Raw genomic sequence first — 13,911 nt, forward strand, 5'->3', positions numbered from 1 at the left:
TGGTGCGCTGCAGGTAGTCCAGCATATTCATAAGCTTTTAATAACTGCTAGATCTGCAGCAGAGAAAACATTGATTTTATCAAAATGACAGCAAACAGCTCAGTAAGTGACAGATCGGTAGAGCCGAATGCTCTGCTTGCCAGTATTAATGTGGAGGCCTTTATGCGTCCATCCCTCACCACAAGGGAACTGAAGCTGTGGAGCACTTTCTCAGCATAAGGGGCTATAATTTTCGGGCACATAATGCATCTATGAGCGAGTTAATAAGTTTTTATCTTAGCAAAAACTTTTTTTCTGTTTGACCACACTTCCACTAGCTCAGAGGCACAGCAATGGGGAACCATTCTGCTCCCACACATGCAAACTTGTTCCCGGCTGGTGGGAGGAAACGGTGGTCTTCAAAGGGAATCTGTGTCAGGTTTTATTCACCTAATCTGAGAGCAGCATAACGTAGCGGCAGAGATCCTGATTCCAGCGTTCACTTACTGGGCTGCTTAATGTAGTTTTGATAAAATCACTGTTAATCAGCAGTAAATTATCATTACAGACTACTTGGTGTGCTGCAGGTAGTCCAGCATATTCATGAGCTCTGTATATCTCCAGCAGAGAAAACATTGATTTTATCAAAATGACAGAAAACAGCTCAGTAAGTGACACATCGGTAGAGCCGAATGCACTTCTTGCCGGTATTGATATGGAGGCCTTTATCCATACAGCCCTCACTATAAGGGAATGGAAGCTGTGGAGCACTTTCTCACCATAATAGGCTGTCATTTTCGTTCACATAATGCATTTATGAGAGAGTTTTGTCTTGGCAAAAACTTTTCTGTTTGACCACAAATACTTCTACCAGCTCAGAGGCACAGCAATGGGGAACCATTCTGCTCCCACATATGCAAACTTCTTCCTGGCTGGTGGGAGGAAACGTTTGTCTTTAAAGGGAATCTGTCACCAGGATTTGCCACCTAATCTGAGAGCAGCATAATGTAGGGGCAGAGATCCTGATTCCAGCGATGTGTCACTTACTGAGCTGCTTAGTGTAGTTTTGCTAAAATCACTGTTTAATCAGAAGGAGATTATCATTACAGGACTGCTTGACATGCTGCAGGTAGTCCAGCATATGCATGAGCTCTGTATAACTGCTAGATCTGCAGCAGAGAAAATATTGGTTTTATCAAAATGACAGCAAACCGCTCAGTAAGGCCCCTTTCACACATCAGTTTTTTGCCATCAGTCACAATCCGTTTTCTTGACGGATCCGTCGCAGATTGTGGCTAAACTGATGCGACAGATCTGTTTTCTTTGTCGCTCCTAATTGGGAGACCCAGACAATTGGGTGTATAGCTATGCCTCCGGAGGCCACACAAAGTATTACACTAAAAGTGTAAAGCCCCTCCCCTTCAGCCTATACACCCCCCGTACTGCTACGGGCTCATCAGTTTTTATGCTTTGTGCGAAGGAGGTCAGACATCCACGCATAGCTCCACAGCTTAGTCAGCAGCAGCTGCTGACTATGTAGGATGGAAGAAAAGAGGGCCCATAACAGGGCCCCCAGCATGCTCCCTTCTCACCCCACTTTTGTCGGCGGTGTTGTTAAGGTTGAGGTATCCATCGCGGGTACGGAGGCTGGAGCCCACATGCTGTTTTCCTTCCCCATCCCCCTTAGGGCTCTGGGTGAAGTGGGATCCCACCGGTCTCCAGGCACAGGAGACCGTGCTCCATCCACAGCTCCTGAGGACCCTGCTGGATAGGAGCCGAGTATCGTTCAGGGACATGGCCCTGCTACTTGGAGGTACTCTGTGTCCCCGTGGGGACCGCGCACAGCAACACTCCTGCATTGCTGGGTGTGCTAGTGCACCGGGGACAGCAGCGCTGGCTGCATTTGTGCCACTATACACTTCAGCGTCGCTGAGTGTATTTGTGTAGGGGGACTGCCGCGCTGACCGCCGCTGCCATGGTTATCCCTGCGGCGCGGCTGGGACTGTTAGTGCGCCGGGGACTTCCGCGCCGACCGCGCTTATACGGCGGCCGCGCTTATAACTATAGTCCCTGGCTTCTGCGGCCTAGTCTCATTCTTTTCCCGCCCCCAGCCCTGCCAGTCAGGGGAAGGGCGGGACGCTGTACAGGTCGGCAGCACTGAGGGCTGGAGCATGCTTTGCATACTCCACCCCCCTCACTCTGCACAGTGGGGCACCAGTTCCCGCACTTTTCTGGGTCACGCCCACGGCTCCCTCCTCTCCCCAGGATGCTGGCAGCCATTCCTCTCAGCTCTGCTAACGCTGGAGAGGAGAGACAAGCTCAAAGAGACCCAGGCAGGAATTCTGGTGCCCACACAAACGCTTTGCGCAGGCGGTAAGCAGCACCTGTGGTGCTGGCCCCACTAGTGCAGAAGTGTATTTATAGTTTATATGATTATAGTCTATACTTTACACTGTAGGGTGCACTGTTGATTTGTGGCTATTTACCCTCCTGTATTGCTCAGAGGAGACAACAGCATGTCGTCTACAAATAGCAAGGGTGCCATGGCACAGACTTACTATGCTGCCTGTGCAGCATGTACGGCTATACTGCCGGCAGGTTCCACTGACCCTCATTGTGTGCAATGCTCGGCCCCTGTGGCACTTTCTCAGCCGGAGCCTCTGCTAGGGGTGGCCCAGGGAGAACCACCTGTTAACACTGTCCAGGTGACAGGGACGGAGTTTGCAGTTTTTACTGAAAGACTTTCTGAGACTATGGCTAAGATATTAGAAGCCTTGCAGTCCAGGCCGGCATCTCAAGCCAGGGGCACTGTGGTATCATTGTCCCCTGGTTCCCCTCAGTTGGAACAGCAATGTCTTCCCGGGGTGTCTCATGGATCCCAGGGTGAGGTCTCTGACACGGACCGCAGCCCCAGACCGACTAAGCGAGCTCGCTATGAAATTCCCTCGACATCATCACAATGTTCAGGGTCTCAGCGAGAGGACTCTCTGTATCATGAAGCGGAGGTAGCTGATCAGGATTCTGATCCTGAAGCCGCTCTCAACCTTGATACTCCTGATGGGGACGCCATAGTGAATGATCTTATTGCGTCCATCAATGAAATGTTGAATATTTCTCCCTCAGCTCCTCCAGTGGAGGAGTCAGCTTCTCAGCAGGAGAAATTCCGTTTCAGGTTTCCCAAGCGTACAAAGAGTATGTTTCTGGACCACTCTGACTTCAGAGAGGCAGTCCAGAAACACCGAGCTTATCCAGATAAGCGTTTTTCCAAGCACCTTAAGGATACACGTTACCCTTTTCCCCCTGACGTGGTCAAGGGCTGGACTCAGTGTCCCAAGGTGGATCCTCCAATCTCCAGACTGGCGGCTAGAGCCATAGTTGCAGTGGAAGATGGAGCTTCACTCAAGGATGCCACTGACAGACAGATGGAGCTCTGGTTGAAATCCATCTATGAAGCTATCGGCGCGTCTTTTGCTCCAGCATTCGCAGCCGTATGGGCACTCCAAGCTATCTCAGCTGGTCAGGCGCAAATTGACGCACTCACGTACGTCTGCGCCGCAGGTGGCGTCCATAACCTCTCAAACGTCGGCATTTGCGTCCTACGCTATTAATGCTGTCCTGGACTCTGCGACCCGTACGGCGGTTGCAGCCGCCAATTCGGTGGTAATACGCAGGGCCTTGTGGCTTCGGGAATGGAAGGCAGATTCAGCTTCCAAAAAGTGCTTAACTGGATTGCCATTTTCTGGCGACCGTTTGGTGAGAGATTGGATGAAATCATCAAACAATCCAAGGGAAAGGAAACATCCTTACCCCAAGCCAAACCAAAAACACCCCAACAGAGGAGGGGACAGTCGAGGTTTCGGTCCTTTCGGGGTGCGGGCAGGTCACAATTCTCCTCGTCCAAAAGGCCTCAGAAGGATCAGAGGAACGCCGACGCATGGCGGTCTAAATCACGCCCTAAAAAGACCGCCGGAGGTGCCGCTACCAAGGCGGCTTCCTCATGACTTACGGCCTCCTCACACCGCATCCTCGGTCGGTGGCAGGCTCTCCCGCTTTTGCGACACCTGGCTGCCACAAGTAAAAGACCGTTGGGAGAGAGACATTTTGTCTCACGGTTACAGGATAGAGTTCAGCTCTCGTCCTCCGACTCGATTCTTCAGAACATCTCCGCCTCCCGAGCGAGCCGAGGCTCTTCTGCAGGCGGTGGGCATTCTGAAGGCAGAAGGAGTGGTGGTCCCGGTTCCTCTTCAGCAACAGGGTCACGGTTTCTACTCCAACCTGTTTGTGGTTCCAAAGAAGGACGGGTCCTTCCGTCCTGTTTTGGACCTAAAACTGCTCAACAAACACGTAAGGACCAGGCGGTTCCGGATGGAATCCCTCCGCTCCGTCATCGCCTCAATGTCCCAAGGAGATTTCCTAACATCGATCGATATCAAGGATGCTTATCTCCACGTACCAATTGCTCCAGAGCATCAGCGCTTCTTGCGCTTCGCCATAGGAGACGAACACCTTCAGTTCGCGGCACTGCCGTTCGGCCTGGCGACAGCCCCAAAGGTTTTCACCAAGGTCATGGCTACAGTAGTTGCGGTCCTCCACTCTCAGGGTCACTCAGTGATACCTTACTTAGACGATCTGCTGGTCAAGGCACCCTCTCAAGAGGCATGCCAACACAGCCTCAACGTTACTCTGGAGATTCTCCAGAGTTTCGGGTGGATCATCAATTTTCCAAAGTCAAATCTGACACCGGTCCAATCACTGACATATCTTGGCATGGAGTTTCATACTCTTCCAGCGATAGTGAAGCTTCCGCTGGACAAACAGCGTTCACTACACACAGGGGTACAATCTCTCCTTCAAGGTCGGTCACACCCCTTGAGGCACCTCATGCACTTCCTGGGGAAGATGGTGGCAGCAATGGAAGCAGTCCCTTTCGCGCAGTTTCACCTGCGTCCTCTTCAATGGGACATCCTACGCAAGTGGGACAGGAGGCCGACGTCCCTAGACAGGAACGTCTCCCTCTCTCAAGCAACCAAAGCTTCCCTTCCGTGGTGGCTTCTTCCCACCTCATTATCGAAAGGGTAATCCTTCCTACCCCCATCCTGGGCGGTGGTCACGACGGACGCGAGCCTGTCAGGGTGGGGAGCAGTTTTTCTCCACCACAGGGCTCAGGGTACGTGGACTCAGCAAGAGTCCTCACTTCAGATCAATGTTCTGGAGATCAGGGCAGTGTATCTTGCCCTAAAAGCGTTCCAGCAGTGGCTGGAAGGCAAGCAGATCCGAATTCAGTCGGACAACTCCACAGCGGTGGCTTACATCAACCACCAAGGTGGGACACGCAGTCGGCAAGCCTTCCAGGAAGTCCGGAGGATTCTGCTGTGGGTGGAAGCCACAGCATCCACCATATCCGCAGTTCACATCCCGGGCGTAGAAAACTGGGAAGCAGACTTTCTCAGTCGCCAGGGCATGGACGCAGGGGAATGGTCCCTTCACCCGGACGTGTTTCAGGAGATCTGTTGCCGCTGGGGGATGCCGGACGTCGACCTAATGGCGTCACGGCACAACAACAAGGTCCCAACATTCATGGCTCGATCTCAAGATCACAGAGCTCTGGCGGCAGACGCCTTAGTTCAGGATTCATCGCAGTTTCAGCTTCCTTATGTGTTTCTTCCTCTGGCTCTGTGGCCCAGAGTGTTACGCAAGATAAGGGCCGACTGCCGCCGCGCCATCCTCGTCGCTCCAGACTGGCCGAGGAGGTCGTGGTACCCGGATCTGTGGCATCTCACGGTCGGCCAACCGTGGGCACTGCCAGACCGACCAGATTTGCTGTCTCAAGGGCCGTTTTTCCATCTGAATTCTGCGGCCCTCAACCTGACTGTGTGGCCATTGAGTCCTGGATCCTAGCGTCTTCAGGATTATCTCAAGAGGTCATTGCCTCTATGAGACAGGCTAGGAAACCAATGTCCGCCAAGATCTACCACAGGACGTGGAAAATATTCCTGTCGTGGTGCTCTGCTCAGGCGTTTTCTCCCTGGCCATTTGCCTTGCCCACTTTTCATCTCAATCAGGACATCTCCTTACCCTCGTTTTGTCCTCATCCAGTTCACCAGTGTGAAAAGGATTTGCACTTGTTAGATCTGGTGAGAGCACTCAGACTCTACATTTCTCGTACGGCGCCCCTGCGCCGCTCCGATGGTCTCTTGTCCTTGTCGCTGGCCAGCGTAAAGGGACACAAGCTTCCAAATCAACCCTGGCTCGGTGGATCAAGGAACCAATTCTCGAAGCTTACCGTTCCTCGGGGCTTCCGGTTCCCTCAGGACTGAAGGCCCATTCTACCAGGGCCGTGGGAGCGTCCTGGGCCTTGCGACACCAGGCTACGGCTCAGCAGATGTGTCAGGCGGCTACCTGGTCGAGCCTGCACACTTTCACGAAACACTATCAGATGCATACCTATGCTTCGGCAGATGCCAGCCTAGGTAGGCGAGTCCTTCAGGCGGCAGTTGCCCACCTGTAGGACGGAGCCGTTACGGCTCTATTATGAGGTATTATTTACCCACCCAGGGACTGCTTTTGGACGTCCCAATTGTCTGGGTCTCCCAATTAGGAGCGACAAAGAAGAAGGGAATTTTGTTTACTTACCGTAAATTCCTTTTCTTCTAGCTCCAATTGGGAGACCCAGCACCCGCCCCTGTTTTTTGTATACACATGTTGTTCATGTTAAATGGTTTCAGTTCTCCGATATTCCTTCGGATTGAATTTACTTTAAACCAGTTTATAATTTTTTCCTCCTTCTGGCTTTTGCACCAAAACTGATGAGCCCGTAGCAGTACGGGGGGTGTATAGGCTGAAGGGGAGGGGCTTTACACTTTTAGTGTAATACTTTGTGTGGCCTCCGGAGGCATAGCTATACACCCAATTGTCTGGGTCTCCCAATTGGAGCTAGAAGAAAAGGAATTTACGGTAAGTAAACAAAATTCCCTTCTTTTGACTGATCCTACTAGCTGGGTGCTAAATAATAAATTGGAGCATGCTCAGTTAAAAAAAAACGGAATTCGTCTCCGGATTCTGTCATTTGACGGATTACGACGGATCCTGCGCCCTTAGGCTTCCATTCTACCAAACGATGGATGGTGACGAATCCATTGCTGTCCGGTTTTCGACGTACACAAAAAACATTACTGTGGACGTCGTCTCCATCTGATGGACAAACATTATTCGACGAATCCTTCAAACGACGGATGAAACATGAGGCCATCCGCCACAATCCATCTTTTTTAGAAAACACTTTTCTGCTTGACCATAAATACTTCTACCAGCTCAGAGGCACAACAATGGGGAACCATTCTGCTCCCACATATGCAAACTTGTTCCTGGCTGGTTGGAGAAAAGGGTGGTCTATAAAGGGAATCTGTCTCAGGTTTTAGCCACCTAATCTGAGAGTAGCATAACGTAGGGGCAGAGATCCTTAGTCCAGAGATGTGTCACTTACTGGGCTGCTTAGTGTAGTTTTGTTAAAATCACTGTTTAATAAGCAGGAGATTATCATTACAGGACTACTTGGCATGCTGCACGTCCAGCATATTCATGAGCTCTGTATATCTGCTAGATCTGCAGTAGAGAAAACATTGATTTTAGCAAAATGACAGCAAACAGCTCAGTAAGTGACAAATCGGTATTATAGTATGCTGCTCTCAGATGGGTGAACAAACACCTGGTGATAGATTCCCTTTAACAATTAATTTGACTTTGGAGACCTATTGGAAAATGTTGAAATATTTGTACGTTACATTGATGATGTGTTTGTTATATGAAGGCATTCAAAAAAGGAATTTGACAGGTTTGTTCAACATCTCCCTAGCCTAAAAATAGCAGCCTGCAGCCTCCCAGAATTGGCTCATCCATTAGCTGCGCCAATCTTAGCGCTTACCCGTCTCACCCCGATTTACTTGGTGCGGTGGAAATCAAGCTAATTTAAGGGGTTAATGACAGCTCAGGATGTAGCAGTGCCGTCATGATGTCGTGTGTCGTCATGATGTGAATTATGTTGGACCTGCAGGAGTGTTTTGGGGGTTAATAAATTGGAGAAAGAAAGTGTAAGTTTTTTTGTAATATAGGATTTTTCGCTGGTTTTTTTTATTTCTTTTTACTTACACAATTAGTAATGGCGGGTTCTCATAGACCCCTACCCATTACTAATTTGGGGCTTTATGACAGCTGTGATTTTTTGACAACTCATAGCTGTCATTAACCCCTTATATTACCCTGATTGCCACCACACCAGGGCAATCGGGATGAGCTGGGTAAGCGCCATCTAGGCACGATAGGGAGTGCTTGGTTCATTCTCAGGTGAGTGTTTATACCCCCCCTCCTATCACCAGGGTCCTCTTGTGCCTGTTTCCCTTCCCTCATGTTTGGCATCACCGTACCCTGGTGTCACATTCATTCTACAAAATGAGTCACTAGATGGACATATCCAGATATGTGGTATTAAATGAAATACATCTGACCAAAAATTAAAATGCCTGAAATTTTGTTTAAAGGGACTCTGTCATCAGGATTTTGCTATGAATCTAAGAGCAGCATGATATAGAAAAAGAGACTCTGAATCCAGTGATGTATCACTTAGCTTAGTTTTTAGAATCAGCCATGCAGCAGAGCTGAGAACGTTAACCCACCCACCAGGCTCTATATATGCCAAGTCTATAGACAGAGAGCTGCTAATCAGAGGGGTTGGGGGCATGGTCGGACTAGTGTAGTAGGGGTAAAGATTCCCTTTAAAAGAAAATGGCCACTAAAAGCCTCCATTTTTATAAGTCTGTCCAACCATCTGAGAGGTATGGGGGGGCTTTCCGACCCATTTATTTTTAGGGGAGTTAAGCCGCTGGCAGAATTATCTGGCAGCATCTTTCTCCTCTCTCCCCATTGAAAACTCATGAACACCCAGCCGAGCTGAACATTCATGTGTAGTATATAGAGTATCATATTCATAATGTTGGACCCCTAAAAACATAAAATCATTCAGATTTCAGTATCTACAGCCAGGTGTTCTTATAGTCTGTTGAAGGGTTTCATAATTTAGATGTCTTACTTTAAACCACGATAGATAGGCATCCACTAATCCACAAAACACAGCATTCAGGGGAATAATTCTTAGGCACTACTTTTATGGAACAAAGAGACATTCAACTATAGTCCAAAACATTAATAGCCTAATAAAAGTTGCTCTACTCACGGTTTCGCCCTTGTGGCTTTGTCTAGGGCATCTGGATACACACCATTTAGTGGAAAAATCCTTCAGCACTACTTCTATAAAGCAAAAAGACATCCAACCATAGTGTAAAACAGTGAGGATTATTTGATTTGGTCCGATGTAGACAAAATAGAGTCCATAAAACAGCACATCTCATATGACTTGCATAACCCAGGGTTTTTCATCTATTTGGCTTTGTTCACGGCAGCTAAAGCTCCGGACAAAGCCGGAAGAGCGAAACCCTGAATTGGGCAACTTATAAGAGGTGTGCTGTTTTCTGGACTTTTAAATGTGTTTATAAAACACAGTTTTAGTTATCTATATGCGTAAAATACATCAGACATAATCAATCCTTGCTTGCACTATGGTTTTATGTCTGTTTGTCCTATAGGAGTATTGTCGGAGGATTATTCCATTAGATGCACTGTGTTATGTAGCAGCGGCCACCAAGCCATGGTGCCATGGACACAGACAGAAAAGGGCCCCCGTTCAAGAACAATATATGGGCTCTTTTGCAGGCCAAGAGCTCATAAAAATGCAAAATTGCACCTGCTTTGGAGGTAGCAATGGGCCTCCCAACCTCTTCGGTTCCTGTGCAGCTGCACAGGATGCACCAATGATATGTTCGCCCCTCGTGGTACAAATGGTGGTACAAATGGAGACATCTATCTTTTGGAAACTGAGAGAACAGAGGTTTTGCTGTCCAGCCAGCATGGCCCCTATATCTGTTGTCTGTCCAACTGTACTCCTATTCTCAACTACCCCAGCACCTTTATATTCCCTCCTTGATACATCAGGGCAAAATAAATTGATTTTCCAAAAGGTTTTGGCCAAGCGTTGGCGATTTAGAGACGTATTTAGTAACACTGACTTTTTTGGGGGGGAGGCGGGGTAAGCTCTGAAAGAGTGGTCAAGCATATTCATCATATGGCTACAGCAAAACTCTGGCCATGTGCTGTACATGAAAAAGTCCAGCCGCAGGTGCAATGTGACCTATCAATGTGACATTATAGCTTCAGGACGGGCGGGGGGATTACTGAAGCTGCCGCACAGCTATCAGGATCCATAGATATGCTCTAAATTTTGCACAATTTTTATCTAGGTTAATAAATGTGACCTAACGATCTTTCGCCTCTGAGGACCACCTCCATCTTGTCACTTCATAATTTTGGTCAGTGACTAGAAAGATTGACACTTTTATAGCTAATATATCATATATCTTCTGTTGTGTAAACTGATTAAAAGTCATGTGTTAATAGAAAATAAAATTGATTAAATCAGGTTTTCATGTTACATTTTTTATTTGTATAATGATTTTAAATCTTTTTAGTATTTTTTATTTATTTTTTTTCAATTCTCCATATTAGTATCTACTCTTGCAGTTTACACAACTTGCTTAAAACTAAAATTATAATTCTTGCTTAAGGCCACTTTACACGCAGCGACATCGCTAGTGATATCGCTACCGATTGCACCCGCCACCGTCGTTTGTGCGTCACGGGCAAATCGCTGCCTGTGGCGCACAATATCGCTAGTACCCGTCACACGGACTTACTTCCCAGCGACGTCACTGTGGCCGGCAAACCGCTTCTTTTCTAAAGGGGCGGTTGGTGCGGCATCACACCGACGTCACACGGCAGGCGTACAATAGAAGCGGAGGGGCGGAGAGCAACCGTATGAAAGACACACCTACTTCGTTGCTGGTGCTGTTCGTCGTTCCTGGGTTGCCACACGTAGCAATGTGTGCTGCCTCAGGAACGACGAACAACCTGCGTCCAAAATCCCAAAATCAGCAACGACATTTGGGAAATGGACGTGTCAACAATCAACGATTTGGTGAGTATTTTACATCGTTAGCAGTTGCTCGTATGTGTCACACGCAACGACGTCGCTAACGAGGCCGGATGTGCATCACGAATTCTGTGACCCCAACGACATCTCGTTAGTGATATCATTGCGTGTAAAGACCCCTTTAGTGCAGAACACTTCTCAGCAGTCTCATTATAAGCAAAGACAGGATTAAAATGACTGATAACACATCTATATAAAGTCAATAGCACAGGGTCCACTATTCCCAATAGGTGATGTCACAGCTCATCTCCTCCCCTCCTGTCCAATGACTGATAACACCTCTATATAACGAAGGAATCACCATTCTTGTGATGGTCACAGCTCACCTCCTCTTCCTGTACAATGACCGATAACATTTCTATATATCGTAGCTAACACAGGTTCCACCATTCACAATTGGTGATGTCACAGCTTACCTCTTCTTCCGTCTGTACAATGACTGATAACATCTCTATATACAGTAGATAATGTGGGAAAAGTCATGTCACAAAGTTTTCTGTGCAACCTGTATACACTTTATGATTAGTGATGAGCGAGCTGTATCCTAAGGAAAAATGCTGCCAACTCCAGGTCCCCAAGCCATCAGGTACAGGTGATGCAACTGCATATGTTGTACATTTCTACGGCCAGCCCGGTCTACTTGGTAGTGGGGAGTAAATGGACTCAAAATGCTATTTTTCAACCTCTGGATATGATTCTGAGCAAATTGGTTGACCATGGTGAGGCCTGTTCTGAGTGGATGCTGTCTTGTTAAACTGCTGTATGGTCTTGGCCACCGTGCTGCAGCTCAGTTTCAAGGTGTTGGCAATTTTATTATAGCCTCTGCCATTTTTATGTAGAGCAACAATTATTTACTTTCCTGCTCCTCAGAGAATTCTTTGCCATGAGGTGCCATGTTGAATTTCCAATGACCAGTATGGGAGAGTGTGTGAGCGGTAACCCCAAATATAACACCCCTGCTCCCAATTCACACCTGAGACCTTGTAACACCAATGAGTCACATGACACCAGAGAGCTAAAATGGCTAATTGGGCACAATTTGGCCATTTTCACTTAGGGGTGTACTCACTTTTGTTGCCAGTGGTTTAGACTTTAATGGCCGTGTGCTGAGTTATTTAGAGGACACCACATTTACACTGTTATACAAGCTGCACACTGACACTGCACATTGTATCACAGGGTCATAGGAAAAGATATAAGAAAATATACAATGTGAGGGGTGTACTCACATTTATGATGTACTGTATATACTACTGTTCAAGCTGCATGACTTTTTTGTTACCACAATGCCAATGGTGGTCAGGTAAGGGTACTTTCACACTTGCGTTGTTTTCCTTCCGTTACAATCCGCCCTTTTGGAAAACAGCGGAATCCGTTAACGGATTCCGCTGTTTCTTATAGACTTGTATGGATGACGGATTGTACCAAAAGGACCTGCGTTGCTTCCGCTGGGCGACGCTCCGTTGCTTCCGCCCAGCGGGAGGAACGCAGCATGTAACGTTGTTTTGAGCAGCAGAATCCTCTGGATTTCACTGCGCATGCTCTTTTTTTTTAAATCACAAACTTTATTTTGGCTCGCGGTGGCCAAACGTTCAGCTGAGCGCCCGCCCGCCGGCATGCCCGGGCGCCGGCAAGTGACAGCGCTCAGCTGATAACCCGGCGGTCGGCTGCAGGAAGCGATCAGCTGATCACCCGGCGGCTGGCTACTGGGAGCGATCAGCTGATCGTTCACAATAGTCTGCCGCCGGTAAAATTGTAAAAAAAAATTAAATAAATAAAAAAAAAATCAAAACGGATTCCATTGTTTTGCACCATCCGTTGCATCCGTTGTGCCACTATATGCAACACATCCGTTGCATCCGTCACACAACGCAATGCAACGGATAGCGTTCAACGCAAGTGTGAAACTAGCCTAACACATGCCGCTGATGTGGTGCAGCAATGGTGCCCCAAATTTGTTCACCCCTGTATGGTACCTGCAGTGACCTGCTTTCACAGTGTAAATATATAATTATTTTATTGCTCTTATGGATGTATTGCCATGAACATGCTTTCAGTTTTCCATTAAAATTACTTGATTCGCACATAAACAGACACTATTTACTGCAGTTTCCAGATGACGCTATGCAGTCTTTGTCCTGTGTATATTTCCTGCCCCAGGAATATCTCCATTGGGGATTTCTGGGTAGTTAAACAAGTACAGGGTGATAGCAAAGTGTCTGAATAAGTTTCATTATTATTATTTTTTTTTACACACACATCAATCTGGAAGTCAGGATCTTTTGAGGAGATCATTCATATAATGAGTCTGTGACTTGTGAAAATAGATTAAATAACTTCCTCTGTCATTCAAGAGATAGTGAGGGAGGTCAAGTGGTTACGGAAAAGTAATTTCCTTGGATGCTTAGCTTATTGGACTCTAGGATGTGAACCAGTGGGGACAGATGTCTCCTAGAACCTACATCTGTGTGACCATGTGTCAATTATTACATCCAGCTATGTCAGGACAGACCAGTTGTGCATTATAAAATGTGTTTTTAAAAGATACTGCTTGTGTTAAATTCCCATTTATCTGTATACCATACTGCAACACATACACATTATGCTATTTTATATAGATTTATCATAGAATATAAGTACATCATCAGGTATTTTGAAATATGGAGCTCGTGTAGAAACTTCTTTATTAATAGAGGTTGATGAGTTAGATATAATGTCACATACAGTCAGAATCGGACTGGTTTCCGGAGAAACTGCTAGTAATACCAGTCCTGGCTGCGGTTACCTGGATTGAACTCCGGAGCTCCGGAGTTCAATCCAGGTAACCGCAGCCAAGA

The sequence above is a fragment of the Anomaloglossus baeobatrachus genome, chromosome 10 (genome assembly GCF_048569485.1).
Source record: "Anomaloglossus baeobatrachus isolate aAnoBae1 chromosome 10, aAnoBae1.hap1, whole genome shotgun sequence".
Taxonomy (NCBI): Eukaryota; Metazoa; Chordata; class Amphibia; order Anura; family Aromobatidae; genus Anomaloglossus; species Anomaloglossus baeobatrachus.